The following is a 14,285-nucleotide window of genomic DNA, read 5'->3' as shown; positions in this document are numbered from 1 at the left end:
CTCCTCTATGTAGACATAGTCTAAGATGATCATCACATGGTATCTTATGTATGATACCTGGCATCTTTGAATGGGGCAAAGCCTCTTTAAAATTCAAAAGAGCCCCTCGCAGTTTACTGGATGGCATGTGGCCAGTATGCACATTTGCTTCTTGAAGACCCATGCCTTTGCCTAATTATGCCCAGAATGTACAAAAGCATGCCTTTTGGTCGAGATAATGACGTTGCATTTTGTGTAGGCATCGGCTGCAAATGCTTGTCGATCTGATGTCTGGACACGCATTCAATAAGCTTTTTTGGGTATCCGTTCCTTTCCAAGTTTTGTAATTATTTCGTCATGCCCGATTCCGCGACCTGCTCTCGGAACTGTGGTTGCAGTTCACACCACATTGACCTCCCCTCGGTCTCAATTAAAAGATCGAGGAGCACTGCATTATACAGTGAATGAAAGAAGAAAAAAAGGGGGGGGGGGACAGCTATATTATTTCTAATGAGGTGCAAAGAAACAGTATAATCATTAATAATAATTGCTGCACTGAGCATGCATGCATAAAAACCCTATTTGTAAGAAAATCCTTACTGGTTCAACAGGTTTAATTAAGGAACTATTCTTCCCACCAATTCTTCCCACTTAATTTTTTATGTCCCTGGATCAGTTACATTTTTATCTGATACTGATCTTTAAAGTGAGATATTTCACAGATGTATACACATACGTGCGCGTGCAGGGTTATGAATTAAAGGAAGTCCCCCCCCCCCCCCCCATCCTTAGCTATTACGACCAAAACACCTCGCAAAGGCAAACGATGGCTATAAGACATCTGTTTCGATGCAATGGAATTTCAACATTAATAAAATATTGACAAAACTTATATCTGGGCTAGATATGCATATTGCACATATATACTGCTTAAGGGAAAAACAAGGGAAAAACAGATTACAGAAGGAAGAGAATAAAGGGACAAGAAATAACTCCCATGAGAGTTAATTGTTTACAGTATATGTTTTAAGTGCGGGACAAAAGGAACAGAGTAGACTGGAGAAGGCGCTCTAACAACTCAGGTTTTATTGAAAGACCACTTGCTTAACTACTGTATTTGCTCTTATGAACGAAATGAAAGCAAGCACACACGGACAATTACTGCTCACAAGGAGACCTGTATCAAAGAAGCTTGGCCTATTGCTGAGCAAGAAAGTTTAATTCCTTTTTGAAAGCCCAGTCGAACACACACATTATCCGAACACACAATCAAATGTTTCAATCTCATCTGCTTCTATAATCTCCCGGCCTAGTTGAGTCCTGCACCTGTGCAACACTGTGGTGTTTCTCATCTCGGGAGTGCAGTTACGGCTTTTCCGAATGTGTTAAGTCATTTTGCTGCCTGATTTGTCTATAACATTTTTTTGGTATACTTCCTCAGCCTCTCATTAAGGTATCTCCCTGTCTGGCCAACATATCGTTTACCACTGGTGATTGGTACTGAATACACTGCGCTCCTGGAACACTTCACGAAGCGCTGCTGGTGATGCATTTTACAAGCGACAGACTTGTCCTGTGCGATTAACCCTCCTGCATATCCTGAGAGTTTATCTGGTGCAGAACAAGCCACTTTTATGAAAGCCCTCGCAACCGATTGTGCGCGAACCCATGTATATATGGAATAACCGTAACTTTACTTTGATCCAATTGATCAGGCTTGATAGCTGGCTTTTTCAGCTTATCTTCAGCGACCGATGCCATCAGTGAACCCTAGCAAAAAAGACCAATAGGGAGCGTTATCGGTTCTATAAGAATCGGTATTGGTTCTGTAGGTATTCTATGTGTTGTATCTGCATTTCTATGGGACTTATACAGAAACTCATAAATCTTATAGACTGGTACATATTTGTCCTATAGGCAATAGTATTGGTTTCATAGGTTTATCTGTGGGTTGTATAAGAAAAGTATCAGACCAGTGCAGAAGCCCATACATCTTATAGGCTGATACATGCTTGTCTTATAGACCACTACATATTGGTTCATGTGTCTGATACGTCAGTATGCCTTTGTTTATGAGTCTTACATGCAGGATCAGCCAGTTGGAGATTTTAGGTCTTTTTTATTGTTTCCTTTTCCATCTCTGACACATCCCCAAAACTCACGCATTCATCCCGTTTATTGAGTGTTGCCGTACGTACAACATTAGCCGCAATAACAATTGAGAACGCCGCGACACAAAATATTCTTACTTAATTCTACGCGCGGTCTTAACAAACTACGTACGGTTGGAGCTGCAAGACGCGCGACGCTGTTGCTACTGGATCACTGAATGAAGATGGGAAAACGCACTGTTCTGTCGGGGCCCAGCTGAGTCACAATCACCTACATGTGCAGAGCAGGGCAGTGAAATTGAGAGGCGCGCGCGCGTCCAAGCAACTGCAACCGCCGCCGAAGCGAGAGGAGTCGACATCGGTAGACACCATAACATCGGGCACGCGACGAGTACGGATCGGGCTGCCGACGCGGTAGCGCGATGCCGGCGGTGTTCGCAGCGGAGAGGTAGGTTTCCTTTCTCTCACTCCCACTCCCGCGCAAGCGTTCCCGTGCTGGCCTCTCTCATCCTCCTTTCCATTTCTCCTCTGGGCGCGCATGCGCAGCTCCGTAGAGGCATTGGCGCTCTGGTGCGATCGCTGGCGGCTGATCGGGCTGGCGGCAGCTCGGTCGGTGCCCTGTGTTTATGGCGTTTTTTCGGGGTGCTTCTCGAGGATATCAACGTTCCAGCGCACGTTCAGCTTTTGATCAGGTGCGTGTGCATCACACACAACTTCGGGCTGACGTTTATACTTTGTCAGTGTATGATGTGGCCTTGCGTTGCAGAATGCCGTTGCCTGCGCGCCAACAAAGGAATTTGAATCGCGCGGTGTGATATAACGCAGCGCCGAGTTTGAAAGTTGTCGGCACGATTTCTTGAAAGTATTGATGGAACTTTTTAGCGTTAATCTGTTTTCGAATGTCGTGCGCACTGTGTTCAAGTGGCAGAACCTGTGGTGAGGCGCAAGGCGGAATGTTGGTTCAGCAGCTACCTCGGCGTTGAATGGCGGCGCCTCTCCTAACTGCCTCCGCCTCCGCATGAATACGCGCGCAATCGCGGTTGCCGGTATATGTGTGGGCCGATTTTTTGAAGTCGTGGTGTTGTCGCGCTCTTGAAATCGCTTATTTTTCAAGCTGTAACGCATTTTTTTATTTCTTTCAGGTGCCGTAGTACTGGAGAGACTACATCATCGGGCCGAAGTCGGCAAACTTGGAATCGAGGGCTACCTGGATGAATGTTTGGATTATGTGCCAGTATGCGTTGCCGCTGTCATTGTGGATTAAAATGTGTATACATGTACCTGCTGCGTAACTCATCCCTAGAAAATAGAACATAGCTGCCCTCTCCCTTCAGGTATCCGGAGAGGTAAACACCCGCAGCTACTCGATGAGACCAATATTCCATAGGGCCTACAAAACCAATAGGAAGCCTACTGGTTTTGTAGGTCTATCAGATTATTGACAGCTATGGGTGTACTAGCATTACAGACCTATCTGTTTTATCAGATGCCATAGGACCGATAAAACCATAACCTATACGACCAGTAAACAATTGACCTATAAAACCAATACTCCAGCATACCTGTAACACCTATAGGCTAGAATACCCATAAGACCAATACTCTGGCAGACCTATAAAACCAATATCAATAATCTGATAGGCTATTAGTTTTCTATTGGATTTTTTTGCTAGGGAAGGCTGGTAGCCCGCACTTAAAAGGCGCTGCACCTGGTCGAAAAACCTGTGTCCCACCAAGCGCCTTGTCCTGTCTACTCATACTTGTCATAAAGCATACTTTAAGAAATGCATCAATTTCAGTTCGGTCGTTCAGTCGTGTCCGACTCTTCGTGACCCTATGGACCATATCACGCCACGCTTTCTGGTCTCTCACTATCTTCCTAACATAACATAACTTCATCTGCAACGCCCCGAGGATGCCATCTAACCATCGCGTTCGCTGCCTACCCCTTCTCTGGTGACCCTCAACCTTTCCCAACATCAAATCTTTCTCCAGCGACTCCCCTCTTCTCATCAGATGACCAAAGTAGCTGAGATTTAACTTTAGAATTTGACCCTCCAATGAGCAGTCAGTGTTTATGGTCGACAATATCGACTGATTTGATCTTCTGGCCGTCCAAGGAACTCTCAAGATTCTCCGCCAGCATCACAATTCAAACGCGTCAATTCTTCGGCGGTCAGCCTTCTTCACAGTCCAACTCTCGCATCCATACATCACAACTGGAAATACCATAGCACGAGTTATACGGATCTTGGTTGGCAGACTAATGTCTCTGCTCTTTACTAGGTGGTCAAGGCTAGCCATGGCTCTTTCCCAGAAGTAGGCGTCTCCTAATTTCATGGCTGCAGTCTCCTTCCGGGGTTATCTTGGAGCCCAAGAAGAGAAAATCTGTCACAGCTTCCACTTCTTGTCCCTTGATGCTCCAGGGCTTGATGGGGCAAGACGCTATGATCTTTGTCTTTTTAATGTCCAGTTTAAGTCCAAACTTCTCACTCTCTTCTTGTATGCGCATCAGAAGTCTCTTGAGTTCCACTTCACTTACTGCCATTAAAGTGGTATCATCCGCATATCTAAGGTTGTTGATACGTTTCCCAGCAATCTTCACTCCAGCTGAAGACTCGTCCAGACCAGCTTTCCTCATGATGCACTCAGCATATAGGTTAAATAGGCAGGGCGACAGTATGCAGCCTTGTCTCACTCCTTTCTCAATCGGAAACCAATCAGTAAGACCATGCTATGACTGTGGCCTCTTGCCCTTCATACAGGTTCCTGAGGAGATAGATGAGGCGATTTTGAACTACCATCTCTTGGAGAGTTTACCACAATCTGCTGTGATCTACGCAGTCAAACGCTTTCGCATAATCAATAAAGCAGAAGTAGATGGGTTTTTGGAACTCTCTTGCTTTTTCCATGATCCAGCGAAGGTTGGCAATCTGGTCTCTAGTTCCTCTGCCCTTGAAACCCAGCTTGGACGTCCGGAAGCTCCCGATCCACATACTGCTACAGCCTACCTAGGAGGATTTTCAACATCACCTTGCTAGCATGCGAAATAAGCGCGATCGTGCGGTAGTTGGAACAATCTTTGGCACTGCCTTTCTTTGGAATAGGGATGTAAACTGACCTCCTCCAATCCTGTGGCCACTGCAGGGTTGTCCAAATTTGCTGACATAATGTATACAGATTGTTAACAGCGTCGTCATGGTTGAGGTTTTGATGCAACTCAGCTGGAATGCCATCAATTCCGCTAGCTTTGTTCTTAGCAAGGCTGGATAAGGCCCATTCAACTTCTCTCTTCAGGATGCCCGGCTCGAGATCAGTAATCACAGCCGTCTTATGTTGGGTTTGCACATCCGGGTCCTTCTTGTACAGTTCTGTGTATTCCTGCCACCTCTTCTTTATCTCTGAGGCTTCCGTGAGGTCCCTGCCTCGTTTGTTCTTTATCACGCCCAGCTTAGCACAGAAGCTTCCTGTGATATCTTTGATTGTCTTATACAGAGCTCTTGTGTTCCTTAATTGGCTGTTGTCCTCAACTGCTTGGCACTGTATGTTCAGGATGGCATTCTTATCTCTCCTTGCGATTTTCTGAAAATCCGCATTGAGAGCCTTGTATCTTTCTTTTTTCCCCATAACTTTTGCCATCCTCCTTTCCCCAGCTATTTGCAAAGCCTATTCAGATAACCAGTTTGCTTTCTTGCATTTCTTTTGCTTTGGAACTACCTTAGTAACAACTTCTTGCATTATATCACGCACATCAGTCCACATCTCTTCAGGCTCTCTGTTTTCTAGATCTAATTCTTGAAATCGATTCCTCACTTTAACAGCATATTTGATCCAGATCATACCTGAAAGGCCTTTTAGTTTTCTGCGTTTTCCTCAATCGAAGCTTAAATTTGGCAACAAGAAGCTGATGATCGGTGCCACAATCGGTCCCAGGCCTTGCTTTTACTGCTTGTATAGCGCTTCTCCATCTCTGCCGGCAAAGAATATAATCAATCTGATTCCTGTACAGACCATCCGGTGAAGTCTATGTGTACAGGCGCCTCTTGTGCTGTTGAAAATGAGTATTCGCTATGGTCAGGTTATTTTCTTGACAAAACTCTACTAGCCTCTGCCCAGCTTCATTTGCCTCATTGAGACCGAACTTGCCTGTAATTCCGGATATTTCTTCACTCCCCACCTTAGCATTCCAGTCTCCATTAAGAAAAAGGACGTCTGATGAGGGAGTGCGGTCTAAAAGACATTGCAGGTCAGCATAAAATTTCTCAACGTCAGCTTCTTCAGCAGCAGTGGTTGGTGCGTAGACTTGGATAACTGTAACTTGAAAGGTTGACCTTGGATCCGAAGTGAAATCATTCGGTCGTTTTTGGGGTTGTACCCTAGCACTGCTTCGCCCATTCTTCTGTTGACTATGAGAGCGACCCCATTCCTTCTCCTGGATTCGTGCCCACTATAAAAGACATAATGGTCGCTGGAATTAAATTCTCCCATTCTGGTCCACTTGAGCTTGCTGATACCCAAGATATCAATGTTCAATCTGTCCATTTCTCGCTTGACGATATCCAGTTTACCTTGCGTCATAGATCTTACATTCCATGTTGCTATGTGATATATGTCCTTGCAACATCGGACCTTCCGGTCGCTTCCCGACACATCCACAACTGAGCGTCCTTTTGGCTTTAGCCCAGCCGTTTCATTCGCCCTGGAGCTACTAGGAATCGCCCTTTAACATGTGGGACGCCTTCCCCCCCCCCCCCCCCTAGTAACATGTGGGACGCCTTCCAACCTGGGGGGCTCATCTTCCGGCGCCATATCATTAATGCTATTGTGACTGGTCATAGGGCTTTCTTGGCAGGAAATACTGGAGTGGGTTGCCATTACCTTCTCCAGTGAATCACATTTTGTCAGAACTCTCTGCCGTAACTTGTCTATCTTGGGTGGCCCTACACAGCAGAGCTCACGACTTCATCGAGTTTCGCAAGCCCCTCCGCCACGACAAGGCAGTGATCCATGAAGGGGATGCATCAACTAGCCTGCAATAATGTCCTTGCAAGAGTTAATTGTCCTGTCGTTTTCTTTGTCTTATGGGTTTTTCAGTGCACTTGTTTTGTTTTATTTCAGTACAAAATGTTGTGCACTATAAAAAGAAATCAAGCTTCGCCATGAATGCAAAATTGAAAATGACGTGACGATGTGCTTCTCACAATGGTTCATTCTGCCCCTGGTTTTGCAGTTTGTGCAAAACAACATCACAGGTGGCTGCCAGTATTTACCTTCGAAAACCTGCATGACCATAATTGTGCACGTTTAGAAATGATGGCACAAGTGCAACAAAGTAAAAGTATGGGCTGACTTAGTGCCCCTGAGACAATTCGGGAGGACAGCCGCCCTCCATGCGCATGCCTATGTATATATTTCACTTTGCAGGAATTGTCATTACACAAACATGACTAGAGGAGGCTGATCGGAATGCCTTGAGGATGAAGTGATAGGTGATACAAGCTGATACAAGCTGCATGTAATTGTATGAAGAAGAGTCAAAAGTGCTAGCTAGAAGTGGACATGCTAGGTCATTCAACAATTGGTAAAAAACGGAGCAAGAAAATGTAACTGCCACAATGCATAGTACTTTCATGACGGTAAGTCACTGCAACAAGTGTAAGAGAGAGCATATATAAGCAGTTACTGTTCCAAGCAAATAAATAAAGCACTTAAAATGCAAGAAAACATGAATTGAAAAGCTTTTCCTCAGGAACTGTGAGGGTAAAATAGGTTCATTCTTTTTTACTCACTGGTGGAGACAACACTAAACTGAGAGATGATTTGAACATTTTTATAGTGAGATGACAGAAAAACGACCTGTAAGTTTCCTGCTGAATTTATATAAATTTTCACCGGATCACAGAATGTGGTACAGCTAGGTTAATGCATATGCTTAACGAAAGAAATTGAAATAACTTCTTTTGTGACTGAAAAAATAAGTACACATAACTTTTCATTCAGCTGTAGTGATAAATGAAGAATATGCAGTGGATATATCACGAGTAAAGAATGCATGCTGATCAGCGGCTGAAATAACAATTGTAAAGCCTTCAAAGATGCATGCATGATGAACATGTGTACTTTATATTTTGCATCATGGGGATATACAATAGCAATGTTACACTGTTCAAAATAGCAGCTAAAGAGGGGAAAATTTGTGGCGCTAGAAAATTTTAGGCAAATTTTATTGCCGCAGAGATGCTGAAATAAGTTTTAGAGGTAGGAAACTTAGCTGCAGAGCAAGCTTGAAAAGCTTAGTAAAGTCAGTGCTCCAAGAAAGGTTACAGTCATTCAGATTGATAAAAAATATCAGTAACTATTAACTAAAACTAGCGGTATTTGTCTGACTTCACTGTTGTCAGAGTAATAGTGTATTAATTGTGCGTGTGTCACTGTGCATGAACACATGTACAACATTGTTGATACTTTGTCTTCAAAAATGCAGGCAGAAACATTTTATTTGGGAAAACATTTCATCTGAAGAAGCATAGATTGTCATCTCTTGGCATAAGATATATGTGAAAGGCTTCTGGTTTAGTCCTCACAACTCAGCTTACAGTTGTGTTGCACTCATTGCAGATGAGGTTTAGTAACACACTTTATGTGTTGAGGACAATGGAAAGCCAAGATTGCTTCCTTGTTTCTCGTTGCTTTATCCCCTTGTATCAATACACTATGGGGGTGGCTGACTGTCGCTGCATTCTCTGGGTCCAGCCTGCTCATGAAATGCAAGCGCATAGTTCTTCACAAATGATTTGTCCCATGCACTGCAAAAAAAAATGTACTGGTTTTTCAATTTTTGCCTTCTCTGCAAGTCATGTCTTTGCGTGAATGACCTTGCTTAATTGTTAGCCTCACCCTTCCATCAAGGCACTGCGAAGAAGATACCACAATGGGTGGGTGCTGCTGCTTTCAGTTCATGCATTCTGCTCCTGGGCTCAGCCCTATGTTGAAACATGCACATTTGAATGCTTAAACGAGCCATTTGATCATATATTTTTTTTTAATTTAGAATTTAATATCTGGAAATTGTGTTATCTGGAACATACATATTAAACAGGAAAGGAACAGTGCAGCTGTATGGGAGATATTTACTTCCTGCAACTCTGAACGTATGAACGAGGAATGTGTCGAGGCTCTACTGTAATTTGTAACAGGTTATTCTGTTTTGCAGAATGCTTTAAAGATATATTTGTATAAGATGACAACTGTGGTGTCAGTTGCATGAAAAGAAATGGCATTGTATGTTTTTGTAAATGTTAGTGTATGTTTGCTGTCAATTGAGATCCATAAGGTTCATGTCTTGTATTAAGTTTGTGTTAGTTCTAATGCAACATATGGTTCATTTGAGTTCGGCCATATGTTTTTGTATGTCCAATATTTATTTATTGAAACAAACCTAATGTCTTGCGCGTTTCCTTCATGGCAACACGTTTTGCATTCATAACATGACATATATGTCAAGCTATAGTTTAGTGGACCTGTAGCCTAAAACAGACTGCTTACTTAGCCACCCCAAATTTTTTTTGTACTCAATTTTCTTTTCAAATTAGAATTACATTGCATCATCTGTGTGTGTGCACTTGCTATGGAACTGAAGCAAGCTATAGATTGCAGAGTATACTCCTTAGCTGTGCTTTAATTCCTGGGAAAAATAAAAACCTAAAAATTAGACTTTCAAATAAAATTTGCAATTAGAAATTGTGCGACAAATTTCAAAGTCCAAATTGGAGTCAATTGATTTCAATCTTATTCAGTTCTTTATTTATCAGCATATTGGACAGTCTCCAGGGATAAATAATGTTGCATCCAACAACTTCCCTGGGTGCACTCCGGAGCCATTTAGAAGGGAGCAGTAGCCGACGTTGAGTTGGGTAAGAAAAAGAAAAATTACCTGGGGTTTACTTTTAGTTAAACCCGGTAGGTTGCATATAAACAAAGCCGACGTAGCTTCTCTTTCTGTTCTTTCTTTTGTCTTCTGCGGTGCGGCGTGGCTATCGACCGAGTTTACCCGACAGCTTGACTGTCAGGCCGGGTTTATGTGACAGGCTGAAACCTGGCGTAGTATTGCTTACGTAATAAAAAAAAAAATAAACACACTATACAGGAGGTACCAAAAATTATAGATACCTACTGAAAGATTTATTGTGACAATCAATATTTGTGCATTTAAAATCCTGAAAAATGCAAACATTTTATTAAATGCAGCTAGCTAACAAGAGTGAACTCAAACACGGCATCCCTTCACTTTATGCACGGTTACAATACAAAAGCACACTGCACAATTGAACCTTGCATAGTGAGGCCTTGTACATCGAATACATTTATTTGAAAAAAAAAAAAAAATGGCGCCGTCCACGGGAAGACACGTACTTTTCCGGTGTTGTCGAAGGGATATTCTTGGCCAGCAGACAGTGATAACCACGTCGCTGACCCTCGAAATGTCCTGCAGTCATCAAAAAAAAGAAGACAGACCAAAACCGCACTAACTATACTGAAATATTCCTGTCGCGAAGCCTATGTGATCGTCGCGGACATTTCCATTTTTTTTTTCTTATAGATGCATGCATATTTCGAAGCATCTCGTCGCGGTGCTGTCCGAAAATCGTTTCGACAGCATGGGAAATGTAGGCAGCATATTTACTACACGTACAGCGTCGTCGCTTCGACGTGCTGGGCCATAAAGTATCGCGCTAGGCCTCTTTTTTTTTTTTTATCTCTCCCTTTAAGAGGAATTCGTCGAGTCCCTAGCAAAAAAGACCAATAGGGTGCGTTATTGGTTTTATAAGAATCGGTATTGGTTCTGTAGGTATTCTATGTGTTTTATCTGCATTTCTATGAGACATTCAGAAACTCATACATCTTATAGACTGGTACATATTTGTCCAATAGGCAATAGTATTGGTTTCATAGGTTTATCTGTGGGTTGTATAAGAAAAGTATCAGACCAGTGCAGAAGCCCATACATCTTATAGGCTGATACATGCTTGTCTTATAGACCACTACATATTGGTTCATGTGTCTGATACATCAGTATGCCTTTGTTTATGGGTCTTGCATGCAGGATCAGTAGGTTGGAGATTTTAGGTCTTTGTCATTGTTTCCTTTTCCATCTCGGACACATCCCCAAAACTCACGCATTCATCCCGTTTATTGAGTGTTGCCGTAACGTACAATATTAGCCGCAATAACAATTGAGAACGCTGCGCGCGGTCTCAACAAACTACGTACGGTTGGAGCCGCAAGACGCGCGACGCTTTTGCTACTGGATCACTGAATGGAGATGGGAAAGCACGCGGATATAGCACGGTTCTGTCGGGGCCCAGCTCAGTCACAATCACCTACATGTGCAGAGCAGGACGGTGAAATGGATTGAGAGGCGCGCGTCCAAGCAACTGCAACGCTGCAACCGCCGCCGAAGCGAGAGGAGTCGACATCGAGCACGCGACGAGTACGGCTCGAGCTGCCGACGCGGTAGCGGCGGTAGCGCGATGCCGGCGGCGCTTCGTCGCAGCGGAGAGGTAGGTTTCCTTTCTCTCACTCCCACTCCCGCGCAAGCGTTCCCGTGCTGGCCTTTCTCATCCTCCTTTCCACCTCTCCTTTGGGCGCGCATGCGCAGCTCCGTAGAGGCATTGGCGCTGGCGCGATCGCTGATCGGGCGGCAGTTCGGTCGGTGCCCTGTGTTTATAAGTTTTTGCCGATTTTCGGGGTGCTTCTCGAGGATATCAACGTTCCAGCGCACGTTCAGCTTTTGATCAGGTGCGTGTGCATCACTTGCAACTTCGGGCTGACGTTTATACTTTGTCAGTGTATGATGTGGCTTTGCGTTGCAGAATGCCGTTGCCTGCACGCCAACAAAGGAATTTGAATCGCGCGGTGTGATATAACGCAGCGTCGAGTTTTAAAGTTGTCGGCACGATTTCTTGAAATTATTGATGAAACTTTTTAGCGTTAATCTGTTTTCGAATATCGTGCGCACTGTGTTTAAGTGGCAGAACCTGTGGTGAGGCGCAAGGCGGAATGCTGGTTCAGCAGCTACCTCGGCGTTCAGTAATGGCGGCGCCTCTCCTAACTGACGCGCGCAATCGCGGTTGCCGGTATATGTGTGGACCGATTTTTTGAAGTCATGGTGGTGTCGTGTTCTTGAAATCACTTATTTTTCAAGCTGTAACGCAATTTTTTATTTCTTTCAGGTGCCTTAGCATTCGAGAGACTACATCATCGGGCCGAAATCCGCAATCTTGGAATCGAGGGCTACCTGGATGCTGTCAATGTTTGGATTATGTGCCAGTATGCGTTGCCGCTGTCATTGTGGATTAAAATGTGTATACATGCACCTGCTGCGTAACTCATCCCTAGAAAATGGAACATAGCTGCCCTCTCCTTTCAGGTGTCCGGAGAGGTAAAACCCCCGCAGCTACTCGATGAGACCAATATTCCATAGGGCCTACAAAACCAATAGGAAGCCTACTGGTTTTGTAGGTCTATCAGATTATTGACAGCTATGGGTGTACTAGCATTACAGACCTATCAGTTTATCAGATGCCATAGGACCGATAAAACCATAGCCTATACGACCAGTAAACAATTGACCTATAAAACCAATACTCCAGTAGACCTGTAAAACCAATCGGCTAGGATACACATAAGACCAATACTCTGGCAGACCTATAAAACCAATATCAATAATCTGATAGGCTATTAGTTTTCTATCGGATTTTTTTGCTAGGGGTGACAGTAAGTAAAGTTATATATTTCATACAACATGTGCATAATACTGCTGTACCGCTTATAGCTGCTTCCCTCGTGCATTATTTTAAGTCCCTGAGGACAGGAATTGCAAAACACGTGTAGAGTAGCTGCCGGAGCGAACGCTAGGCCTCTTTTTTTTTCTCTCCCTTTAAGAGGAATTCGTCGAGTGACGGTAAGTAAAGTTATACATTTCATACAACATGTGCATAATACTGCTGTACCACTTATAGCTGCTTCCCTCGTGCATTATTTTAAGATCCCAGGGCAAAAATCGCAAAACACGTGTAAGAGTACATGCCGGAGCGAACGCTAGGCCTCTTTTTTTTTTATCTCTCCCTTTAAGAGGAATTCGTCGCGTGACGGTAAGTAAAGTTATATATTTCATACAACATGTGCATAATACTGCTGTATTATGCACATGTCGCGGTGCTGTACACAGCACCGCGACGAGATGCTTCGAAATATGCATGGGATTTATGAGAGAAAAAAAAACAAACACGGCAGAAAACCGCTGTTACGACTTAGATTTCGCGTTCGTCCGGGTTGTGTTTGACTCGGTCTTTCGGACCGGGGAGCAGTGCCTGGCGGGTCGTGCCTCGACAAGTCTCCCGCGGTTCGTCCGACAGAGAAGTCACAAAGTCAAAATCGTCAAAGTCATGGACATCGACTACGCGCTCATCGCATGCGGTGGCGGCGGCGACGCGTACGACTACGACTAGCTGGGCGGGGCCGGCTCTCGTTCGGATAGTCTGGCGGGTCGTGCCTCGACTTCTTCCTGAGAGAAAGCTGCTCAGCTCTGCCTGGACGGGACGATTGGTCCTCTTTTTAAGGGGGCTTCGCCGACCCTGGAGGCATTGTCCCCAGGGATAAGAGGAAGGGGGAGATGCGTGCTCTCCCCGCCCGCCGCTTCTCGCGCCATCTAACCGACGCGGCCGTTACTGTGTGCGTCGCTGGTGCCGCCACCTCTCGTGCATGAGCGCAAGCCTCATTTTATTCTCCTAACATCGCAATCTCATCAAAAAAAGCTGAGCGTCCTCGCTCACACTCCATCACAAAGAATGCAAAAGAAAAATGCACACCAAAAGTTCACGCTCAGTCTGGGATAAAGTCACATCACAATATCACCATATCACACATTGTGTCCATCTATTTTTTGAGCACTGTATTAGTAGTAGATAAAGACGTCCTTTTGAGGCTTCACAAGCAGCCTGCGAGGTCTGGAGTCCCACGCGTTAGTCGAGGTTGTTGTCGGTGGAGTCCTGGCGGGTAGTGGAAAATCTTGTCGAAGAATTCATCGTCGCCACTTTCACTTTCACTTTCACAGCTGTCACAATCGTTATCGTGTGCACTGTTTGCTACCCGCGTTTGCACTTCACTTTCCGTCGCCGGTCCGAGTTTGTGTTT

General features: G+C 44.4%; 1 long non-coding RNA gene across 1 annotated transcript; it reads left to right on the top strand.

The window, feature by feature from the left end:
• The first annotated feature begins 11,768 nt into the window (after nucleotides 1–11,768).
• On the top strand, nucleotides 11,769–12,465 carry LOC146201443 (uncharacterized). The gene is made up of 2 exons (XR_014704885.1): nucleotides 11,769–11,888; nucleotides 12,323–12,465. It is a non-coding gene; the product is annotated as an uncharacterized LOC146201443 (long non-coding RNA).
• The last annotated feature ends 1,820 nt before the right edge of the window (nucleotides 12,466–14,285 follow it).

This window comes from Amblyomma maculatum, chromosome 2, assembly GCF_055883805.1.
Source record: "Amblyomma maculatum isolate TAMU_Amacu chromosome 2, ASM5588380v1, whole genome shotgun sequence".
Lineage (NCBI taxonomy): Eukaryota > Metazoa > Arthropoda > Arachnida > Ixodida > Ixodidae > Amblyomma > Amblyomma maculatum.
This window is presented reverse-complemented; position numbering and strand designations above follow the sequence as displayed.